General features: G+C 49.9%; 1 long non-coding RNA gene across 1 annotated transcript in view; it reads right to left on the bottom strand.

Moving 5' to 3' along the window:
• Positions 1-1,022: 1,022 nt before the first annotated feature.
• The window catches only part of LOC146860807 (uncharacterized), a 32,602-nt gene continuing 13,044 nt past the window's right edge, over positions 1,023-20,580 (bottom strand). Inside the window, exon 3 of the long non-coding RNA XR_014978865.1 lies at positions 1,023-4,173. This is a non-coding gene — a long non-coding RNA (uncharacterized LOC146860807). The remainder of the gene's footprint in view (positions 4,174-20,580) is intronic.

Below are 20,580 nucleotides of genomic sequence, written 5' to 3'. Positions count from 1 at the left end.
AACATTGGTGTTGGGCTAATATGGCATCCATCAACCGCTGAAAAGTAGCGGTGGCCCCATGGAGGCCGAAGGGCAGGACTTTAAATTGGTAAAGGCCTGATGGTGTTGAAAAGACCGTTTTTTACTTGCGTTAATGGGATCTGCCAATAGCCTTTTGTTAGATCTATGGTGGACATGACCCTGGGATCTCCTAAACGCTCAATCAATTCGTCCACTCTTGGCATGGGATAGGCATCGAATTTTGACACGGAATTCACCTGACAGAAGTCTATACAAAACATAATGCTACCATCAGGTTTTGGTACAGGGGCAACTGGAGACGACCAAGCACTATGAGATGGCTCAATTATGTCGGCCTCTAACATGGCTTGTATTTTTTGGTCCACCGCCTGCTTCCTGGCCTCTGGGATACGATAAGGTTTTAATTGAACCGTTTAGGCTGTTTTTGTGACTATGTCGTGTTCCACTAAAGAAGTTCATCCTGGGGTCCCTGACAAGACAGAGGAGTACTTTTCGCAGAGGGATAACATTTGTTGCCTCTGTTCTTCCGAGACTTGTGACCCTAACTGTATGTGGGTCTCTTCTTTGTGGGTTTATGGGGTGAAGGCCACTTCCATAGGTTTATCTACGGTGATATGGTGTATGGAGGCCCCTGTTGTTGGGGTTGTAGGAACGGGTTCCTACCATGCATTGAGTTGATTTACATGGTAAATCTGTCCAGCAGCATGTTTATGGGAAACGTCTACTCTGTAAGTCACGGGGGTTACTTTACTCAGTATCGTGTAGGGGCCTTACCAGGTAGCTAGGAGATTTTTCTCGGAACTGGGTAGAAGGATGAGTACCTGATCCCCTGCCTTGAATTCCCTCCGTTTAGTGTGACGATCATATTGATACTTTTGTCTGTTTTGTGCGTTTTCCATATTGACATGTACTTTGTTGTATCCAAGTTTCGTCCCAAGGGCCACACTTACCGGTGACCCGCAATGTAAGTCAAATAACGAGCAGTTGGCAACGTAGAAGGTTCAAGCGTTTATTGGCCAAACAGGAAACTCTACATAGAGGAGCCTCGTCGATCCTCACCCAAGGGTTGTGCCGAGGAAGACTGCTGGCTCCTTGTCAAACTCATACTTTTATACATTACAGCGCAACATACAAAGCCTTATAAGTGGAAAAGTACCAGCCAGTCTAGGCGCTCCTAATGAGCTCATCCTATATCTAGTTTCAATGATACAAAAAGGGCTACTATCTTTAAGAATAGAAGGTCGACCGGGTGACTCCCTTCTCGTCCCAGGTTCAGAAGGAATTTGCTAGGTACTCCCTTTTGGCAGATGTGACCTTGCTTCTCGGTCGTAAATACAATTCAGTCTGTCTTCTAAAACTAGTGTCTGCTGAACGAGGAAAATATGGGTTCAGGGAACCACGTATTGTAGCTCCTTTAGATGAGAGAGCCAAGGGCCAAGATAGCCGCGGTCCTGTTTTCGGCCCTTTCCGCCGTACTTACTAAATGGATGCGGAAAGGGCCTTCTTACAGGGCTGAGTCGAATAAGTTAGTTTTAGTTACACTTTGCTAATCATATTCTAAAATTCGGATCCTACAGAACGGCCCTTTTAGCATAGTGTAGCTAAAATAACATAAAAATAAGTATGACTAATCCTCAAAGATACCCTCATCTATCTGCATTAGATCATGAATTTCTTTCTGGGTCATCTGGGCATGAGCTTGGGTAGGTGGGGATTTATGTAGTGCAGAGCGAAATTGGGTGGCACAATAGGAACAACAGGCAGGGCCGCACTGGATACAAATGCAGCAGGTAAATAGGAAACCCACAATACCCAACAGAACCATGAATAGTTTCCACCCCCAGGTAGTCAGAAGGTCCCAGAGCCAAGTTGACAGGGACCAGGTACCAGTCTCGGTATGGATTTCTGATGCCAGTCGGTGGAGTTTCTGAATGGCTAAATGAACCGAAGGGGCGGAGTCAGGTATATATACGCAACAGGAGCTCCCGATCACCCGGCATGCTCCTCCGCGGTCAGCCAGTATGACGTCTAAAACAAGACGATTTTGAAGGGTCACAAGCCGGGTCGCCTGAAGCTCAACAGTGATATTAGTCAATATCCCGGCCGTGGTATTGACTACTCCCTCCACCACCCTGGACAGCCTTCTGATTTCCTTACTAGTGAGGATAGGGCCCCATATAGGTAGGACCCCTTTCATAATGTCTACGAAATGTTGGGCCGGGGTATCTGTTTGATCAGTGACATCTTTATCAATGGATCGGGATAACAGACTTCTTTTATTCAATGAGTGAGATTTATGGTAATCTGAGGGGGCAATATACACAGGAGGATAGAGGAAGGACAGATAACACCTGCCCGACCATCCCCTGGGGAGCCAGGTGTAAGCATTCTCCCCACATACAAAATATATGTTCGGGGGAGTTAAAATGGGAGGACTACTAAAAGTCCGCAATCGATAAGTGTAATTACATCTGCTAAATCCTACGAACAGGTGGCCGGAACCCTGGACACAAAAAGAGGATGACGTATTCAATACAGGGACAGGTATAATCTTGTCTTCGGAGACATTGCGTTCCTGAAAATATCTAAAGTACTCGGTGAAATTGAAGGATACAAAATCTAATACCTCATCCCTTAACCAAGTATCATTCTCATGGTCCATGTACACATTCATGCAGGCTGTTGGATCTAAAGTGCCATCAGTGCCTTCTGCATTGGGAGTGAATCCCTGATGCCTCTCTATGTAGGCCAAGATTAATTCATAATCTTTCTCCGAGAATCTATGCGCATCTACAGTATAATGCTCATATATCATAGACAACAATCTAAACCAAGCCTCACAGCTCCCTAGATGTGACAACGGCATTGATATAAACAAATCATGTTTATGCATTACTGAAGGGAGGAGGCCACATACCCAGCAATCGGTGACATTTGTGGAACTGTGAGTCTGATGCAGCATTTCGATGAAGGCATTATGTACATAAGTCTGGCGATGCCTTTCTTTGTGGGGGGCCAAAGTCTGAAAATGGTGTTCCTGAGGAGCGGGGGTAGTTAACACCAAGGTATGGACTGGGTGGCGGAATTCTAAATAAATGAACAACCCTACACATAATAGAAATGACACAGCTATTATAGAAATAAACACAATTTTAGCACGCAAACTCCATGTGGAAAACATTAGTAAATGTGCATATCTAGGGCGGGGAATTATGGGACGTTCTTCTTCAAGGGCGAAGCGAGCAAAGGGATACATTCTCACTAAAAGTCCAGTTCTAAGCTCGGGAAACAATGAAAACAAAAAGAAAAACTATACGCAGTCCATTCTGCCGGAGGGTGCTTCTTTCCTGTGTCCAAGTTAGAGCCTCACAGGCAGACTCTTAGCATTCCAAAACAGTAGAAGTATCAAAAGAAAAAAGAATAAAAATCAAGGGTGCAAAAAACTTCTCACGTGGGAGCTGCACTTGACGCAACTCTGGTCGAAGAGGAGGATTACCTGGGCCCCTCTTGCTATCAATGTCTCTATCTTCTTTCTGAACAGGGCTATCACTTATAGTTCCACGCCCTCCACGAGTTCAGTCCAGTGTTCATGTGATCCCCTAGGTCCCTTAACTCGGACTTCACCTTTTATGGTAAGCCGGACCGGGGGATCTCATTCCGTTTGCGGGGCCGCAGGTGGTATCGAGTGTGACCAGGGGTTTCAGGATTTATGAACAAAATGGGCACAGTGGGATCAGAGAAGGAACAAGGTGTGTGGCCCTCCTGGTCACGCGTTCGATCCCCAGGCAGGGCCTTATTTGCCACAGCTGACCCCGAACTCGTGGCTCTCTAGCCCTGCCCTTCTGTTTCTCCGTGGGCTTCGGGGGAGGGTGGCTCTTCGGCGTCGTCCTCACCTCTGTGCCGTTCGTTCTCCTCTTGGTCCTGGTAATCCTCGGGCAAAGGAAGCGGGACACGCTTCAGGTGGGAAACATGAATCCAATGCTGCCTCCCTTCGACCTTTACCGCCGTCCTCGTGGCCAGAAGCACTTGATGTGGCTGGGTCCAGCGGGGTTCCAAGCTCGACTTTCGCTGGAAGTTCCGAATTAGGACCCACTGACCTGGTTCGATGCTGTGTCCGGGGCCCTCCGGCAGAGGCTGCAGTACTGCTGAAATCTGTTGGTGGATAGAACGGAGATCTTTAGTTAAAGCATACAGGTAGTCGGCCAGCATAGGATACTCAATATCCCTAAACGACTTTGGCCGGGGCACCCCCCATACATTGGCTGGTCTCCCAAAAACTACCTCGTAAGGGGAAATCCCACTCCGAGAATGAGGGGTGGTTCTTACAGACAATAGGGCCAAGGGCAGAAGATCGGGCCATTTCAGGCCCGTCGTGTCCTGTAGTTTAGCTAATTTTAGCTTCAGGATCCCATTATATTTCTCAACTAGGCCTGCTGACTGTGGGTGCCTTGCGGCGTGGAACTTCTGTCGAATGGCCAAACCTTTACATACATGCTGAACTAAGTTGGCATTAAAATGTGTCCCATTATCACTCCAGATTACTCGTGGTAACCCGTATCGGGGAAAGAACTCCTTTATTAGGGCTCTGGCAGTTGCTATAGCTGTGTTTTCTCTAGTGGGGTATGCTTCCACCCATTTACTGAAGGTACAGATTACCACCAGAACATATTTAAGGTTGTTAACCCGTTCCAGTTGTATATAGTCCATTTGGAGTACCTCGAAAGGCAAGGTAGGTGGGGCAAAACTCCCTGACAACACAGGGGTACTACCCCCCGGGTTATGCTGGAGGCAAATCATACAATGCTGGACCAGATTTCTAGCCGTTTTCTGGGTATTAACGTTGTACCATACAGGGTCCAACATTGCACACATGCCTCGGACCCCGACGTGAGTGGGACCATGTGCCATGGCCACCACCGCATTCACGAATGCATTCGGTAGCATCCATCTGCATTTTTCTGATAAATCCGTCCAACACCCATTCTCGTCTAACCGCCCCACCTGCTCCTGCCAATACTGCAGCTCCTCTGGGGTGGCTTCTTTTTGCAACTCTCTCACACTATCTACAGTGTTTCGAAAAATGCCTGCTTCTACCATCCTTCTGCACTGACTAACTATAAACATGGAGGGGGTATCTGACTGGGCCGTTTCCTTAGCCATCTTGTCTGCAAAAGCGTTACCCCTCCCAACATCATCAGTTACAGCCTTATGGGCACTACAAGTTTACAATGGCGAGGGCTTCTGGCAAAGGTAATGCGGCCAGCAGTCGTTCGACCAATTGTCCATTCTTTATCTTGTCACCATGAGACGTAAGAAACCCTCGTTCTGCCCACAACCTCCCAAAGCTATGGGCCACGCCGAAGGCGTACTGGCTATCAGTGTAGACATTCAACCTCAGTCCCTTTCCCAACTCACACGCTCTAAGTAGTGCGATTAATTCAGCCGCTTGGGCGGAAAGATATGGTACTTTGGCCGCCTCTACCACGGTCCGCAAGGTGGTAATTGCATAGGCCGCAACCGTATTACCGTTGGGCAATTTAAAACATGAGCCATCAACATATAATTCTCCTTGGGGTTCCGATAAGGGGGTGTCTGTTAGATCTATCCGGCCCTTTGTCTCTTCTTCAGTCCGGAATATGCAATCATGTACATCCTGGCCACTTTCTCCCGGGGGGAGGGGTAGCAACGTGGCAGGATTCAAAGTCATACATCTTTTAATGATTATGTGAGGTGCAAACAGGGTCAATTCGTACCCCGTAAGACGCGCACTGGTTAAGTGCTGCGTCTGAGTTCTGTTTAACAATACGTCCACAGCGTGTGGTACCATCACTGTGAGATCCGTATTTAGGACTAGCCCTTCCGATTGCCTGATCGCCATCGCTACTGCGGCCGTGGCTCTCAGGCAGCTGGGAAGTGCTCTGGCGACGTTGTCCAAAACCGCTGAGAAATATGCACAGGGCCTTTGCTTACCTCCAAAGTCCTGTGTTAACATTGAAAGCGAACAACCGTCCACCTCATGCACATAGAGCACAAAAGGCTTCCGGTAGTCCGGGGTGCCCAGCACAGGAGCAGAACATAAAGCAGTCTTTAGAGAAAGGAAAGCCATTTGACACTCATCAGTCCAAGGTAGGGGTTCATGCACATCTTTGGTGATTAAATACAAGAAAGGTTTAGTGATGAGAGAGTAGTTAGGAATCCACTGGCGACAGTAAGAGGTTATGCCAAGCAAAGCACGGACATCACGTTGCGTGCGAGGAACAGACATGTTAGTAATGGATGCAATACGTTCCGGGGTCAATCGCCTTCCCTCCTTCGACAGGAGATGACCGAGATAGGTCACCTCCGGTCGACAATATTGGAACTTCGACAGTGATACCTTTTTACCATGTTTTGCCAAATGTTGCAGCAACTCCGCTGTTGCCGTTCGGCAGCCTTCCTCAGTATCAGAGGCCACCAGGAGATCATCGACATACTGGAGTAATACATTACCTGGCGGCAAACTCAAGGTGTCCAGTATCCTCTTCAGTGCCTGACTATAGATACTGGGGCTTTCTGTAAACCCCTGGGGGGCGCGACAGAATCTGAAGCTACGGCCCCCCAATGAGAAGCCGAAAAGATAGCGGCTGTCTGGATGTATAGGGATACTAAAGAAAGCGTTTTTTAAATCAATAACTGAGAAAAATTGTGCCGTTGGAGGAATCATTGTCAGGACGGAGTTAATATCAGGTACCACAGGGTACTGGGGTACCACGATCTTATTGATTTCTCGAAGGTCAATCACGAATCGATAGGTATCAGCATAATCAGGAGTCGGTTGTGTCGGGGCTCGTTTAAGAATTGGAAGAATAGGGCTATTACATGTATTAGAGGCCGTTTCTTCCACTACTCCAGTCTTTATCAAATCATGAATGATGGCCATTAGAGCCCGTTCCCCAGCAGGGGCAATTTTATACTGGGGAATCTTTGGCAACTGGGCGTCCTGTTTTAAGGTAATCGATACTGGGGTTATTCGTAAATGGCCCACATCAGTGTCTCCGGTCGCCCAGAGGGTTTCCGGAATGTTCGCCAGTTCTGGTGGTAAAGGTTCTGTTTTAGAGAAGCATTGTGCAGAGAGGGGAGAAGGGTCTTTTATGGTCAGGTAGACCCCCTCTGGGGAACAATAGATGTGAGCATGTCATCTTTTCAATAGGTCCATGCCTAAAAGGTTCTCTCCACACTGGGAGGTCAAAAGAAAAGGTGAGTCTATCGATACCGGCCCCAGGGTAAGGGGAAGCGGTTCTGAGATGGGGCTTACCACCGGAGTTCCAGAAAACCCCACAGACACATTATTCTGGCCAGACAGAGCAGCCCCCGGGACTAGGACACGTGAAACGGAACTGTTCATGGCCCCAGTGTCAACTAGAAACTTACCTGATGCATTCAGTAATCGTGCATGAACGTAAGGTCCAGCTTGATCAATCGGAATCGACACCTGCCCCTGACTCTGTCTTTGGCTGTCCTATGCTTGAGAATAACCTGATCCTTCATCTACCACATAATCGTCATTTTAATACTGTCTTCCCTGACCATGATCAAAACAGTTCTGACCTATCTCACCTGCCGCCGAATGCTCTGACCTCGTAGATCCCCCTCGCTGTCCAGAGAAACGTCCCCTTCCCCGTCCTCTCGGAGCACTGTTCTGTTCATATAGTAACGGACACTGGGCTCGCCAATGCCCCTCCTGCTTACAGAAGGCACATTGATTTATGCCCAAATCTGTCCGTCCCATCGTCTGCGGCGGACCCGCCCCTCTCGAAGCAAAATTCTGTGACCCTCTACCTCTTCCCTGTCCTCTCTCTACTTGCTGTAACAATACTCGAGTCTTCAAGTCCTTCGACTTCTTTTCTGTCTTATCCCTACTTTCATTCTCCCGATGTTCATAATATTGAGCCATACTCAATATTGTCGACGGGGTGGTGGTTGTCCAGGTGCTTTCGGCAGCCTGTAATCGAGCCGACACCTCTGGCAACAGATTGGTCACGAATCGATTCACGAACAACCGTACCCCTCCTTCAGTGGCTAGGTCCTGTCCACTGAAGTCAATGAAAACTCCCTCAAATCTCGTAAAGAAATCAGATACACTCTCAACCTTCTTCTGCTTGCAGGCCGTTAACTTATCCCAATCCACTTTTCGGGGAGGGATCAGTGAATGCATATAATTTATTATCCTATCAGGGAGGGCCAATATTTCCGCCCGGGGCTTATTCCCTGGTTTACGGTCTCTATCCCATCCCCGTAGTTGTTCCCAGGTCCCCCCAAACTCGGTTACATGGTCTTGATCATGCACCTGGTGCCAAATGTCCACCGGTACTAGTAGAGCGAAGAATAGCTCGATGTCTGCCAACGTCATTACTGCGGAGGAAGCTGCCTCAGTAAGCTCTTTGTAATACGCGGTGGGATTCTTCCTGGGATCTGGTAACTGACTTTTTAGTGACAACACCTCACTACGTTTCCAGGGAGTGTACACCCATTGCTCCTGGAAACGCGCCTCCACCCTGGGACGAGTAACTACCCCTGGGCCCCTACGACTTCCGTGATCTTGGGATGGTAGATGGGGTGTACTTCCCGCATAGGGTACTGGGATAGCCCCGTAGGATTAGTGGACTGCAGGCGGGTTCTATACGCCACCAGGGTCTGCACATTCCCATACACTTCTTCGGGGGTAAGGCGGGATTTATGGGCTTGTGTGACAATATCGTATAATATGGCCGGGGCCCTTCCCTCCGTGTGTGTTTGTTCCCATAATGATATAAGGCGGTTTGCCATATGTTCTAATGCATGCTGCTGCATTACCGGCTCGTAATCCCTCATGGTGCTCCAAATATCTGATAATAAATAAATGGGTTGCCGCATCCATTGGGATGCCTGCACAGCAATAGCGTCCTTTTCTTCGGTTCCCAAGGCCGAACGAGTAAACAACCTCTTACCCTCAGCCAAAGAAACCGGACGTGTCGGAGTGGTGACAGCTGCTACTGGCGTAGTACTCGCGGAGGAGGAGGGCAAGGCAGAAGGGGAAGTCATTGACCCGGGTGGCAGCTGTGTTGTCCCAGCTGCTGCAGCATTTAACAGGGCTGGTAACATAGTAATCACCTCCGACACAGATGTGGACAGTCGGGAGAGCTCTGTCGAAGGAGGGGGGCTGGGGGGAGCCGGAGGGGCTGAGGCCCCCGAGGTTCCTAAGGATGTGGCCGTGGTTGGGGCCGAGACTCCAGTCACCTCCGGATACAGCCGTTGCGGCACATAAGGAGGTGGTGGCCATATATCCAATAAGTCCTCTATCTCATCTTCAGCATTGGGCCGAGTCACATAGCTCTTATCTACCTTCAATCGAAATTCTCGGTTCATACAGTCTATTCCCTTCTCTGCTCGAGACCTATCATAAGCTATGGCCTTCTGAGTCACATTCTGTCCTGCCTTAGCCCTAGATCGCTTCTCCTCCCTTATCCGGCGCTGCTTGGATTCTTTCAGCCATGAACCCAGGGCATCGAACATAGCCTGGCGGCTGCGTCTGGAGAACAGTTGTTCCTGCAAGAAAGCAATCTTTTTCTCATCAAACGAGCCAGTCTTTGGCCATTGCAATTCTTCGTTACTTTTAGTATATTTATGCCACAGAGTACAAAACAATAAAGGGGTAATTCCATGCTTCACATACATATAGTGGCTGGGACTGCCTTCCGGCGGGGCGGGCTGACTCTCAGCTAGCCGAGAGTCACCCGTCTGACAGCAACAGCTGAAACAATTCAACTTACTAAAACAGGGCATGGTAATTAGTCCAATACAAACACAAATGACATAAACCACAACCAAGACGTTACAACGTTTTCCACCTAGTCAGTGAGCCAGTCCCACACTAATCGGTAGCATCTCCAACAATAGACATCCCTGACTACACCATGGATCCTCTCACTGCCTTTCCGGTTCACCACTGAGGCCTGTCCCGGGGAGGTCGGTGCCTCGCCGAGGATATGTCTCGCGGCTACCCGGCTTGGGTCGTGAGTCTCCCAGGTGCAATCAGGCTATATTACGCGCGCGGTTCATCGAGTCAGAAAAGGGGCCCATCAAACCATACCATATGTACATGTACTTTTCAAATCAATGCCCAGCCATACCAATCGGGCTTCAAACCAACAGTGACACCGCTTCTCAGTGCCTACTTCAAAATCAGTGCACCGCCCTAGAGCCTGTGCTTCAAATACCACTACACGCTCCACCTCGCGTGTTTCAAAACCCAAACGGGCACTACTTGTAGCCAGTGCTTCAAATCAAAATTCTACTCACCGGGTGCACCCTGGTACGAATGTCCATTCTTCGCTGCCAACTCCTCTCGACCAACCCGGTCCGTTTCCTGAGTTGAGCCCGTAGGACCCCGGTGAAGGGTGACTAGCAGCAGAGGGCTTCCCGCTCGAGCGCGAGGAGCAGAACCCTTGAGCTCGTTCTCCGCCCACCCGACCGAAACGCCCTCGGACCTACCGCCCGATTACGGGGGAGGCTGGACCCTATCACGGGGTCCCTTCGTGGTCGCCAACTGTTGTATCCAAGTTTCGTCCCAAGGGCCACACTTACCGGTGACCCGCAATGTAAGTCAAATAACGAGCAGTTGGCAACGTAGAAGGTTCAAGCGTTTATTGGCCAAACAGGAAACTCTACATAGAGGAGCCTCGTCGATCCTCACCCAAGGGGTGTGCCGAGGAAGACTGCTGGCTCCTTGTCAAACTCATACTTTTGTACATTACAGCGCAACATACAAAGCCTTATAAGTGGAAAAGTACCAGCCAGTCTAGGCGCTCCTAATGAGCTCATCCTATATCTAGTTTCAATGATACAAAAAGGGCTACTATCTTTAAGAATAGAAGGTCGACCGGGTGACTCCCTTCTCGTCCCAGGTTCAGAAGGAATTTGCTTGGTACTCCCTTTTGGCAGATGTGACCTTGCTTCTCGGTCGTAAATACAATTCAGCCTGTCTTCTAAAACTAGTGTCTGCTGAACGAGGAAAATATGGGTTCAGGGAACCACGTGATTGTAGCTCCTTTAGATGAGAGAGCCAAGGGCCAAGATAGCCGCGGTCCTGTTTTCGGCCCTTTCCGCCGTACTTACTAAATGGATGCGGAAAGGGCCTTCTTACAGGGCTGAGTCGAATAAGTTAGTTTTAGTTACACTGTGCTAATCATATTCTAAAATTCGGATCCTACAACTTCCTCCCACAGGCAGGACAATGTGTCTTTCAGGGAGGCGGAATATTGCAGAAGAGGCTTGCCTTCATCTTCCTCCTCTGTCCATTGTTCCATTGCCATGTCCAGGAGCGTTCTGGGTCTCCTTCCAAACAGAAGCTCGAAAGATGAGAAACCCATAGATTTCTGTTCATGTATCCTAATGGCAAACATGACGAGGGGTAGTTGTCGGTCCCAATCCCTCCCTGCTTTGTCTATGCTCTTACTTAGGATGGTCTTTATTGTGCGGTTATACCGCTCCACCAACCCATCCGTCTGGGGGTGGTAAACTGATATGCGTATCTGCTTGACTTTGAGTATGGTGCATACCTGCTTCATCAACCTGGACATAAACGGGGTTCCCTGGTCGGTTAATAACTCATGGGAAATCCAACCCGGGACAAGAAAGTGACCATGGCATGAGCTACTGCGGTGGTGGTTGTGGAAGACAGGGGTATAGCCTCCGGGTATCTTGTTGCATGATCTACGAGTACTAAAATGTAATGGTGTCCTCGGGCAGAGGGGATTAGGGGTCCCACTTGGTCCATCCCTACTCTTTTGAATGGAATGTCTATGATGGGTCGGGACTGTAGTGGTGCTTTGGGTATGGATGGAGCGTTTACCAACTGACAGCGAGAACAGGAAGCACAATATCTGGCTACTTCGTGGTATACCCCTGGCCAATAGAATTTGGGAAGTAGATATTTCAAAGTATGCTCCTTGCCGTAATGCTCACCCCTGGTCTGGCTGTGGGCTAGACATAACACCTGTTCTCTAAAAGCTCGGGGAATTAGTAGCTGTTCCTTTCTATTACCCCCTTTCTGGGATATCCTATACAGGAGGCCGTTTTTAACACAAAAGAAGGGGCCTACCTTATCCGGTTGATCCTCCTGAGCCTGCTCCCATGCATTTTGTAGCATGGTATCATCTCTTTGGGCTGCTCGGAAACTCCGGCCAGCTTCTTGAGGAGTTTCTGAGGAAGCAAAGACATGAGTGGATAAGACAGGCTCAGTCTGTTGATACATAGCCTGTTCTTTTGTTTTCTCCCTACGAGTTTTAGGCACTTTAGGGGACGTCTCCTCTATCTCCTCACTGTGGAAGGGAGCGCTATTCAGCCATGTCACTGAAGGAAGGGACGGATTATGTGCCTGCAGGTATTCATGAAACCTGGGAAAGTCAGTTCCTAACAACACTGACTCAGGTAGGTCTGGCACCTCTCCCACTTTCCTCAACTGTGACTCCCCCTCTATATCAAACAGAACCTCAGCAAGAGGATACAACTTCTTTTCCCCATGAACACAAGTCACCTGTATGCACTCATCTTCCACTATCTAAGATTCGCATAGCAGGGCTCTATCGACTACTGTATGGTGGCACCCTGTGTCTAGAAATGCCAGAACCGGTTTTCCGTTCACATGTATTTTTTTCTTGTACCTTTCTGGGGTTTTCCTGTTACCATTACCCGCCCCCGGATGTACCCCAACACCATGGGTTATTGAGGGGAAGGAGGGAAGGGCAGTGTCGGGCTATGTGCCCCCATTCGGCACAGTGGAAACACTGTGGCCCTGATGGGGGAGATCCAGAGGAAGGTGGTTTGGGTTGGGGCCGTGAGAGGACCTGACTTTTATGTTCTATGGGGTTTGTGGCTGTTTTGCTCAGAATCTTTGGGGGACCTATCTGGGTTCTAAGGGAAGAAGCTTTGAACTCGGGGGATCGGTGGTATGCACAAGCAAGGTCCACTGCTACCGTAACTGACAAATTGGGGTGTTGTTTGATCCATGCCCTCGTGTTAAAGGGTAATGTTTCCAGGTACTGCACTAAATATACTTTCTCCATGAGCTCGTCGATGGATGAGGTGGTAGGTTGCAACCAACAATTTCCTAAGTCCCGATAATAGAGGGCCCTTGGATTGTCTCCCACAGTTCATTTCTCTTTTCTGAAAGGAGCCCGGTAGTAATCATGGTCATAACTGAGACGTTCCAGAATGGCTTTTTTATGTCGGCATAACTGGTGACACCTGCCGGGTTGGCGGCCTGTAATTCCCCTGATAATAAGGGCGCGATATACTGTCCCCATCTTTCTGGTGGCCAGGTGGCTGTGGAGGCCACTCTCTCAAAGTTCACAAAAAAATTGTCCGGGTCATCCCCCTGTTGGAACTTCTGAAGGACTGACCCTGGTACATTAGGATGCACGCGGGCACTTGATATGGCCTCTGTGAGGCACACAACCGCGGTGTCTTGAACCTGCTCGTTTGCAGTTAGTAGGGCGCTTGGTATTTTAGGGCAGTCTGCAGGGCTTCTCTTTACTTTTGCGCCTGTTTGGTCTGTTGCTCAAAGACGAGCTGCAGATGGCGTTGCCCTTCTGCCAGTTGAGTAATTATTGCTTCCATGGCATGGGTTCTGTCTTTCGCCAGACAGGGTATCCCACTTCTGACACCACTGTGGTCGTGAGCTCCCACCCGGACCTACCACCCCTCTTTTGAGGCAGGTCAGATACACGGAAGGTGCGCTTTTCTATTCTATTTTTTTATTGCGTTAAGTATGTTGATAGCACACACTCGAAACAGTATGTATTTTAAGACTCTGGGGAAGGTTTTTTTCCGCTGGTTGGGTCCTTGTTCTTGGCTCCTCTGGTCTCTGTACTCTTGGGTTCTTCCCGGATTGTCAGGCGAGAGTTGACCCAGAGAATAAAACAAAAAACAAAAGAAAAGGCTCAGACTACTTTTGTACCTTTCAAATGAAGGGGAGGGAAAAGTGCACCACCACCAGAGCCCTAACGTTGTGGGTGCCTAGTGTAGGGATGTAAGTGCTCACTATAAACATGCCCACAACCCCTTAACCAATACAGTGCATGCTGTTGGCACTTGCCTACTCCCACGACCCTCCTGGACCGTGGTGATGGAATACCCAGCCTCCTCACCCTTGGGGAAAGCAGTGGTCTCGTGCGCAGTGCTCCTCGATCGGTCTCTGTCCTCTCCTTCTTCCTCCCCATTGTTGAGGTCATCCCGCGTCTTCCAGTCTCCACTCCAGATGCCGTCCTCTTCCTCTGCATGACTCCTGATGTTCGTGCTCCACTCTTCCTCTGGTCCCGGTCGTGTGGTCCTTCATCCTCCCAAACTCACTCGGACATGCCAGACGCTGCTTTCGCCTCCCACCAGCCTTCTTCAGCGGGCACGTCCACCTGAAGTAGCGTGTCAGCTAGAGCGCTGACCCTACTTCCTGGATGTTCGACGCTTGGCGGCCATGTTGGATTGATCGCTTCCGTCTGATGGTCCCAACCCATCACAGGTGTTTTTTTGCATGATGGCACACTACCCCTACTAGCAAGGAAAGTCAAACAACGCACGAGCTGGCGATAGGGAAAGTTGAACGTGTGCATGTGTATGCTGGTAGGGGCGTTAGAATAATGACCCACAAGGGTAAATGCACAAATATACAAAGTAAAACGTTCCAACACCCAAACACAACGTTGAGCAGATGAGCTCGATATGGAGTCTCTCCGGTTCGCAAAATCCACACCGATCTATTCCTGAAGGTTTGGTCCTCAAGACGACAAAGTAAAAATGGGGATATTAATAAGGAAATATTGACAACAGTGCATCAGTGAGCAGGCTCCAGATCACAGCAGTGGGTGTGCCTGTCACTGAGCAGGGTACCGATGATACATCGGTGAGCCGTGCTAAAACCGGAGTGAGATTGTAAGTTCTTCCAGGGGTGACAGATAGGGTGTACCTTTTTGTTCCAGAGGTTGATGGTGCAAGTTGACCTAAGAGCATTATAAAGGAATTGATTGTACACTGATTTTTTGTCTTTCTCAAGTTCTAACCATAATGCTTCATTAAGTCCGAAACTCTCTGAGGGATATTCTCAAGAATGTGTGATAACCATCGCAAAATTAGCTTAACGCAACTCTGCACATCGCAGTCTATCGCAGGAAAACAACGTTGTGTTAACGTAGTATTCTCAACCTGGCGGCACCATGCGGTAGTCACACAATGACGCGTCAAATGACAGCGTTAAAATCAACGCGTCGCCGCTAAAATGCTAAACACGAACGCCCAAAAAGGTGCGATGAGGCCAATGGTGATACACAAATCAGCGATAACCAGCAACAGGTCTGCAATTCCCATGCGTCATGCGGGAAAATACACTATAACAGCAGAACAAGAAAATCACACCAAAAACAAAATAAACTGCGTAGCAACATGGATGCACCCGGCCCGAGTGCCCAGGTCAACGCGAACCCCACAGGCCCCACAGACCAGCAGCAAGGAACCTCGGGGTCGGGGAAGGCCAAGGAGAAGAGGAACAGGAAGATGGGGTACAGTCCGCATGACAACCTGATCGTCGTCACGGAGGTGACAGAACACTAACAACAACTGTCCGTCACCACCACCGTGTCATTGGCAACACAGACGGAAAAATGGCATTCCATCCTGAATGCAGTCGGAGTGTCGAGGAGGTCAAGATGCGCTAGCATTGCGTGAAAAGTCTAACCAAGCAGAAACCCAATGCCAACAGGAAGGCAGCAAAGAGGACTGGAGGTGGGAATCCTGCGCCACAGCAGGAGCTGGAGCAAATGGTGGCCACAGTCATCAGTGTGGAGATGGTGCAAGGAGTCGGGAGTCTGGACACTGCTCAACTTGACCTGACACAACATCAATAGGGTGAGTAACGAACAGGGAGTGGGGGGACGGGGGTGACGGGCACAATGGCACACTTGCACAACAACGTGTAGCACCCCACACACCCACAATGACCCTGGGTCATGTCCCTGATCCCCGTGGCACACTGCAGCACACATACAAACATCAAGTAGGCCCCAGACCACCATGTGCACAAAGGGGTCCGATCCCACAGATCACCAGTTCCACAACACACAATGCACCGGTGCGAAACACAGCAAAGATGCGTATTTGTGAGCCACACTGACAATGCAAGTGACACTAAATGACGAGCAGCAAGGCTGGCGTACAACCACCGTGACATTGCGCACATCATGACACTGAGGTGACTGAGTGTGGACCACATCCGGGAACGAGCAGGTCACACTCTGACACATCCACGTGCACAAACAACCACTGACGTCAACAGTACATCTGCAGACAAACAATGCACAAGAGTACAAAAACCATCCAAGTTCACAAATGACCCAAGTCGCCAACATCACAGCACCTTAAAAGCACAAAAGTCAAAGGCACACTGCCTCCAAGGGATAAGGGGCAGCAAAATCACAGCTGCAGGGGCGACTCTCCCACAATGCAGCACACATACATAGCAATGACAGCACATCCACATGGACGACAATGTGGTACACAGTGCAACACTTACACTGCAGAACAGAGGACACAACTGGGTCCGCTTGTGCCAATGACATCTGACATAGCAGGAAACTGTGAGATGAAAATGTAAGTGTACAACCTCACCTACGTCATGTAGTCCAAATGTCCACTGTCCCCCATCAAATAGTCCGCTCCTCCCAAACAGTCACAATGTACATTGTCATGCAGTCTGTATGTAAACTTGAACAATGCGTCAACATACATACCAACACAATGTCAACAAGAATCTCCCCCTCACATTGCAGAGGAACAAACAACACCTCCTGCAGAGCAGACCAGACAACTCTACAGTGATGCTGAAGAGGACCACCACACTTCCAACACCGACGCCCTACAACAGTTCATGGACATCTTAGGCAATCGACCTCCAGGAGCAGGGCAGCCCAGCTGCATCGAGGATACCCCACCCCCTGCACAGACCACACAGCTGGACGCATCCACCAACACGGCTGGCTCCCAGCAGCCCACCAAAGCACACATCGTATTCTCAAGGCCAGGTGTCAGACTGCCAGAAGGGGGTGGCCGAACAGGTGTGGGTGGGGTTCTACCTCATGGAAGCCGAACTAGATAACATACGTGGGTGTCTAAGTCCCATCAGGGACCACCTACACTCCCCAACAGAGACCCACACTGCGACATAGACAGATGCCTTTGCACATTTCCAGTACTGAACCACATCCAGAGCCACGGGACAATCATCCACACCCCCACGCTGGACTGGCATACGCCGTCCCAGTCCACTCCTCTTACGTATTGAGTGGGGGACAACCAAGCTACATGTGCAAGGTCTCACCCGCTGCCTGCAGTGACATGTCTGCGTCCGCTGTCAGCCCGGGGCCCTAATGCATACATCATGAGCACACGGACACACTCAGATAATTCGTTGAACTAGCTACGGGCATGTGCGCTCGACACCTTTATTGCCAGGATCACATGTACAGTGACGCCTGTGCTGGGTGGGTGTGGGGTGAGTGTAAACCAGCCGTTATTGAGTCGTAGGTGCTGACAACAACTTGAACAGTGATCACAATGAAAGCAGAAACAGAAAACCCCAGCAAAACATGAACAACTGTGAAGCATCATGGTGGTAGCCAGAGAAAGTACAGTGTTCACCCAACATGCAACCAGAATGGTCCGTGAGTTGTGCTGCACTGAGTTAGTGGCACATGAAGAGCTGAGCAGGGTATCAAGCTGATGATGGCACCCACGACCGGTGTGAGCAACTCTGATAGTCTGACAGTAAGACTACTCTGACTCTGGCACCTGTTGTTTGGAGTTGGTCCTGGTGGTGGTGGCATGTGCATTCTGTGGTGATGTGACATCGGGCAGGTCAAGACTTGATTTGATGTGTGAGGCCAGGTGGATCGCACTTGAGGCCGGAGGCAGCAAACAGCTCAGGGCCACAGACACATGGCGTTGATGACCACCAGTCCATCGAGCCTGAGGCCATCAAATATTCTATCAGACAGGGTCCATTACTTCAGCTGCACAGAGTTAGTGGCCCCGATTGCACTGTGGCCGGCAGAGGCACACCGCCAGGGGACGGTGACTTGCGGTGCATTGAGATAGGGCCACACAAGCTGAGCGGGTCCTCGTCGATGGTGAAGGTGAATGTAGCGGAGGATTGCGGGGGACAGTGGAAGGTGTCCTCCAGGGCAGGATGAAGAGGGCAGAAGCTAGCCGAAAGCGGCAAATGGAGGAGTGGAATGCTATAGCCTCGTTTTTGCCACAAAGTCAGTATCACCAACATGATGATGAAGACAACCCCCAGTCCATAGACTCAGTTGCCGCCAAAGTTCAACCAGAAAGTGTCCATGGAAGCAGGGGAACAGACTTAGTGGCACCTGAGCTGAATGGGGATGCAGTCTACGATGAGGCCAGTACAATGATATAAAAACTGCAATAAATAAATCAAGACTGAGTTCCCAATGTGTGACCTACTCGACCGCAGTGTAGGCCCGAGACAGCGGTCAGCAGGGGCCCACAGCCACATGTTGTTGGCTCGCGATGCACAGAGTTAGTGACACCAGAGCAGTTGTTGGCAGTGTTCGATCACCTCCGTGACGATGATCCTTTTTTCCTATGAACTGAACCACGTCTTCCTCTTAATCCTCTCCTTGCGTGAAATGATATGAACTCTGCCATACAAAAATCAAGACTCAGTTCCAAGTGTGTGACCTACTCAGACTCAGTGTAGGCTGAAGCCAGTAGTCAGCTAGGGCCAACACACAGGTGTCGTTCGGATGCTTTGCACAGACTTGGTAGCACCACATAGAAGGGAGTATAGTGAGATAAAATCAGCCATAAAGTGTATACTCTGCCATTGCATAATCAAGACTCAGTTCCACATGTGTGACCTACTTGACTGCTGTGTAGTCTGGAGGCAGCGGTCAGCAAGCTCCTCCTGGAACACACAACGTTGAAATGGCATGTAGGGATGACTTGTGGCTGACGGAGGTAGTAGCACCAGAGCTGAATGGGTGTTTAGCTAGCGACAATATCGTGTCCTGCCTGGTACGGAGTGGATTGGATTGGTGTGAGGCCTGCTGGACAGCAGTGTAGGCCGAAGGTGTAGTCATCAAGGGCCAACAGACACGTGTGGTTGGGATGCCATGCACAGACTTGGTGTCACCACATCGAAGGGAGTATAGTGATTTAAATTCTGCATTGATATGTGTACTCGGCCACTGTATAATCAAGACTCAGTTCCGAATGTGTGACATACTTGACCGTAGTGTAGGCCGGAGGCAGCGGTAGAGTACGTCAACGAGAAAGGAGTAAAGCGGGCCTGTGTCTCGGAGGCCGTGATGGTCTGAGGACGCGGCCAAGGTCGCAGGCCTCGGGCTTTGAGCTTTTGCCGGCACTTGGTGGGCCCTATTTGACACACGCCGGTGTCGGCAGGTGAGCAGTGAGGCATGGCTGCGCAGGGGAGGGCATAACGGGTTCGGGGACCTGTGGCCCGGTGTGTAGAAAGGGCACAGGATTGCAGGCCACACCTCTCACGGCGACGGTGTCGGTCTCTTGGCGGGGTTGGAAGTGCCGCACTGGCAGACACATTGGGCATTCCGGAAGAGAACCACGCCCAGAGCTACGTGCTTTTTATTCACACCCCTATGCTGGCCTGGCATACGCTGGGAAAGCCCACTCCACACACGCTTACAGGGGGGGGACGTCACAAGCTACATTTCCACGATCTTCCCCACTGGCTGGGGTGACATGGTTGGGTCCACTGTCCACCACACTCAAAACACCAGCAGTGCATGTAGACATGGATATGTCTGTGGTCTGCATACTGCAGTCTGTCGAGCTCATCTCCGCCACACTTGGCATTGTGTACATTCTCATTCATGAGTCACTTGCCTTCTTCGCACATGCCTGGTTTCCACCTCTCCCCACATTCCGCTATTGTGTGTCTGAGGTGCCATGCCGTTGATGGCTCATGTACATGGCTAACCAAGGTTACCACAGTAAGTTGTGCTGTCGTGTCTGGTGGGTGGGCATGTTGTTTGGCATGTTGTATGTGATTTTGTGACATGTGCATTGCCAGAGTTGTGAGTTGCATGATTGTGGAGTTGAGGTGTGTGGTATGTTCATTTGGTACTTGCCAACGAGCAGTGTATTCCCATTGGTACCATGTTAGAGGCGCTGGTTGAGGTTGGACTGTCGGAAGATGAAGGTATCATCCACACTGCCTGGGTAGTTGGCAATGACATTGGTGAAGAGTCCCTGGTGGTCCACTATTGCCTGCACATTGATGGAATGCATGGGCTTTCTGTTGCGGTAATTGTGTACAGTGTCGGCAAGTAGGACATGTGTGCAGTCAATTGCCCCCAACTCGTGCGGGAATCCAGCTATGGCGTAGAAGCCTTGCTTGGTCTCCAGCTGTTCCTGCGCAGTGTGGGGGAAGTATAGGTACTGGGGTACCAAGCTGATGATGGCATCCAGGACAGGTGTGAGGAACTTGGTTAGGGC

The sequence above is a fragment of the Triturus cristatus genome, chromosome 3_1 (assembly GCF_964204655.1).
Source record: "Triturus cristatus chromosome 3_1, aTriCri1.1, whole genome shotgun sequence".
Lineage (NCBI taxonomy): Eukaryota > Metazoa > Chordata > Amphibia > Caudata > Salamandridae > Triturus > Triturus cristatus.
This window is presented reverse-complemented; position numbering and strand designations above follow the sequence as displayed.